The sequence below is a fragment of the Platichthys flesus genome, chromosome 20, assembly GCF_949316205.1.
Source record: "Platichthys flesus chromosome 20, fPlaFle2.1, whole genome shotgun sequence".
NCBI lineage: Eukaryota > Metazoa > Chordata > Actinopteri > Pleuronectiformes > Pleuronectidae > Platichthys > Platichthys flesus.
Genome location: NC_084964.1, coordinates 3,987,082 through 3,991,696, shown reverse-complemented (window position 1 = coordinate 3,991,696; position 4,615 = coordinate 3,987,082). Strand labels below are relative to the sequence as shown.

The 4,615-nt window shown below is 45.5% G+C and overlaps 1 pseudogene; it reads right to left on the bottom strand.

The window, feature by feature from the left end:
* Positions 1–365: 365 nt before the first annotated feature.
* On the bottom strand, positions 366–4,351 carry LOC133931777 (serine/threonine-protein kinase PRP4 homolog; annotated as a pseudogene).
* Between the last annotated feature and the right edge of the window lie 264 nt (positions 4,352–4,615).

The window sequence follows — 4,615 nt, the reverse complement described above, 5'->3', positions numbered from 1 at the left end:
TTGCCAGTATTAAATAAAAGGAACGTGAGACGGTAGAATGACAGAAATGTCATCAGCACTGCACGCTGTCCATAATCCTGCTTGTCTGATGTGAAGCGCTGTCCATGGTTCTGATGCAACTGTCATGATGTAGCTGTGTTAATTACTTTATGTTGCCGTAATGAGTGACTAAAAGCCCTGACAACTTGTGAATAAACTGGAAGGTTTCATTCTCTACATGACTTTTGCATCCTTTTTTTTTTTTAAACGCCCCGCCCCCGCCACACACACACACAGACAAGGAGATCGTGGAGGGGCTACAGCTCTGGCAGCTAACACTGCTGCAACTTTTGCGGCGAAATGCACTTAAAACCCCGGGTATGAATTTATCTTAAAGCAAGCGATGGAGGCGGCAACGAGCTGCTGGTGACCGGCAACAGCTGGCTAGCTTCCCAGCTTCTCAGCCCCGAGCTGAGGAGGGGGCTGACAGCCTCGTAAGTTACGAGGCTGTGGCTCGACCGCAGCCCCGACCGCAGACTCTGCTTAGTGGCCAGACCTCCGCCTTTCACCCTGCTCCCTGGCTGGTTAGTGTCCCAGCTGGCTAGCTTCCCAGATACAGCCAGAGTAGCCTTTCCTGAAATTCATAGGAATGTTTTGACAGAAAAAATTATCTGTATATTGTCTCCCAGACTGATCCTCCTGCTTTATATTCCCCATAGTGCACTTGCTTTAAAACATACATGAACAAAGGAATGACCATAGTTTGACATTGTTTTGAGATCACAAATGCTTGTTAAATAAACAAATGAATTAAGCAGTAAGAACGAATTAAATATACACATATAATCTATATAGCGTTAGTTGGTCACATCAGCTAAACCTACATGTTTTCACAAGTGGCCAAGAAAGCAAGTGTCACAAACATGTTGAGCTGCAAATGAGCACAAAGCACGATGGAGCCTCAAACCTAGACGTTTGAGAAAAACCAGACCTCCACCTGTCACTGAAAACATCACCCTGCCTCAGTTTTTCAGTTTCTGTGCCAGGAAAAGTTTGTTTGTGACCCACGAGGTTAAATCCAAATTTCAGATCCTGCAGAGATGAGTGGACGCATTTGATTGCTGCAAAATGTGTTTGTGTGTTTTTAAGTCGTCATCTCTACCTTCACAATAGTTGACCTTACCTAATACATTTGTGAGGGCTTTAACATTCTCAAATTCTTACCAAAATTTGCAGAAAGTTAGAAAGTGGTGAAAATGTACGTATTCTGGAGGAATTTTCAATGGGCATCGCAAAATGTCTCAATGGTGCCCCCCGAGACCCCCGGAACGTGTTCACATTGACCGATCTTCACAAAAATCAATACACAGGTGTCAATCAATAAATCAATCAAATTTTATTCGTATAGCCCATATTCACAAATTACAATTCGTCTCATAGGGCTTTAACATGGTGTGACATCATCTGTCCTTAACCCTCAGCAAGAGTAATGAAAAACTGCTAAAAATAACTTTTAACAGGGTAAACATATGTAGAAACAGCCAGCAAGATCATTCCTACGCACCACTCTCTTCTTTCAAGGTGCAGGAGCCTTTTGTTCACCTTGAAGTAGCCTGAGGGGCCCTTTTTCTGAACCAAATGTTTGTTGGCCACTAGGCATCTGATGGTGAGGAGGACCCTGGTGTTGTTCCTCGCAACATCCTATCCTCCAGCCTGCAGAGCCTTCTTCAAGGCTGCCAGGGACATGCCGTGGGGCTTTGTGGAAGCGGAACAAGCCTCCAGTATCAGGTTTGACACTGTCAAGCCCGAATACTTCCTCTGAAGCTTTGCTCTCCTCGTTGGAGACTTGGCTATCATCTTTGGAGATTCGGATCTCATTGGAGATCTGGATCACCTTGGAGACCTGGATCTCATTGGAGATTGGGATATCATTTGAGACTTTACTCTCGTCTTTGGAGTCTTTTTGGTCACCTTGAAGGAGCCTGAAGGGGCCTTTTTCTGAACCAAATGTTTGTTGGCCACTAGGCATCTGATGGTGAGGAGGACCCTGGTGTTGTTCCTCGCAACATCCTATCCTCCGGCCTGCAGAGCCTTCTTCAAGGCTGCCAGGGACATGCCGTGGCGCTCTTTGGATCTCCTTGGAGATCTGGATCTCATTGGAGGCTTTGCTCCCCATCTTTGGGGACTTGGCTCTCATCTTTGGAGATTCTGATCTCATTGGCGATCTGGATCTCCTTGAAGATTTGAGCCGAGACATTAAATTTTGAAGTATCACTGAAGATCTCCTTGGAGACTTGGATGTCATTGGAGATTTGGATCTCCGTGGAGATCTGGATCTCATTGGAGACTTTGCTCCCATCTTTGGGGACTTGGCTCTCATCTTTGGAGGTTCTGATCTCATTGGAGATCTGGATCTCCTTGAAGATTCGAGCCAAGAGATTAAATTTTGAATTATCACTGAAGATCTCCTTGGAGATTTGGATGTCATTGGAGATCTGGATCTCATTGGAGACTTTGCTCCCATCTTTGGAGACTTGGCTCTTATCTTTGGAGATTCTGATCTCATTGGAGATTTGGATCTCATTGGAGATCTGGATCTCCTTGAAGACTTTGCTCCCATCTTTGGAGACTTGGCTCTCATCTTTTGAGATTCTGATCTCATTGGAGACTTTGCTCCCATCTTTGGAGACTTGGCTCTCATCTTTGGAGATTCTGATCTCATTGGAGATTTGGATCTCATTGGAGATCTGGATCTCCTTGAAGATTTGAGCCGAGACATTAAATTCCGAAGTATCTCTGAAGATCTCCTTGGAGATCTTGATCTCATTTGAGACTTGGATGTCATTGGAGATTTGGATCTCCGTGGAGACCTGGATCTCATTGGAGACTTTGCTCCCATCTTTGGGGACTTGGCTCTCATCTTTGGAGGTTCTGATCTCATTGAAGATTTGGATCTCATTGGAGATCTGGATCTCCTTGAAGATTCGAGCCAAGAGATTAAATTCTGAATTATCACTGAAGATTTCCTTGGAGATCTTGATCTCATTGGAGATTTGGATGTCATTGGAGATTTGGATCTCTGTGGAGATCTGTATCTCATTGGAGACTTTGCTCCCGTCTTTGGAGACTTGGCTCTCTTCTTTGGAGATTCTGATCTCATTGGAGATTTGGAAATCATTGGAGATCTGGATCTCCTTGGAGACCTGGATATCCCTGGAGACTTTACGCTTGTCTTTGGAGTCTTTTTGGTCACTTTGAAGGAGCCTGAGGGGCCCTTGTTCTGAACCAAATCTTTGCTGGCCACTAGGCGTCTGATGGTGAGGAGGACCCTGGCATTGTTCCTCGCAACATCGTATCCTCCAGCCTGCAGAGCCTTCTTCAAGGCTGCCAGGGACATGCCGTGGCGCTCTTTGGAAGTAGAAACAGCGTCCAGTATCACGTTGGACACTGTGATGCCCGAATACTTCCTCTGAGACTTTGCTCCCATCTTTGGAAACTTGGCTCTCATCGTTGGAGATTCTGATCTCATTGGATATTTGGATATCCCTGGAGACTTTACGCTCGTCTTTGGAGTCTTTTTGGTCACTTTGAAGGAGCCTGAGGGGCCCTTGTTCTGAACTAAATCTTTGCTGGCCACTACGCGTCTGATGGTGAGGAGGACCCTGGCGTTGTTCCTCGCAACATCGTATCCTCCAGCCTGCAGAGCCTTCTTTAAGGCTGCCAGGGACATGCCGTGGCGCTCTTTGGAAGCGGAAACAGCCTCCAGTATAAGGTTGGACACTGTGAAGCCCGGATACCTCCTCTGAGGCTTTGCATTACTCTTTGGAGACTTGGTTCTCATCTTTGAAGACTTTGCAATCATCTTGTGGGACTTTGTTGGAGATTTGGATCTCATTGGAGATTTGGATCGCATTGGACATCTGGATCTCCTTGAAGATTTGAGCCGAGACATTAAATTCCGAACAATCACTGAAGATCTCCTTGGAGATCTGGATCTCATTGGAGACTTTGCTCCCATCTTTGGAAACTTGGCTCTCATCTTTGGAGATTCTGATCTCATTGGAGATTTGGATATCCTTGGAGACTTTACGCTCGTCTTTGGAGTCTTTTTGGTCACCTTGAAGGAGCCTGAGGGGCCCTTGTTCTGAACCAAATCTTTGCTTGCCACTAGGCGTCTGATGGTGAGGAGGACCCTGGCGTTGTTCCTCGCAACATCGTATCCTCCAGCCTGCAGAGCCTTCTTCAAGGCTGCCAGGGACATGCCGTAGCGCTCTTTGGAAGCGGAAACAGCCTCCAGTATCAGGTTGGACACTGTGAAGCCCGGATACTTCCTCTGATGATTTACATTCCTCTTTGGAGACTTGGTTCTCATCTTTGAAGACTTTGTAATCATCTTTGGGGACTTTGTTGGAGATTTGGATCTTATTGGAGATTTGGATCTCATTGGACATCTGGATTTTCTTGAAGATTTGAGCCGAGACATTAAATTCCGAAGTATCACTGAAGAAGGCATTGTAAAAGCAATATGTCCAGTGTGTTTTCTCCAGCAAGCTGATAATTCAAAATATATTGTAACGGTCTGGGTTTATGTTTATGTGCGTTTTTGACGTTGTTCAGGTTTTTAGTGAGAAGTGAA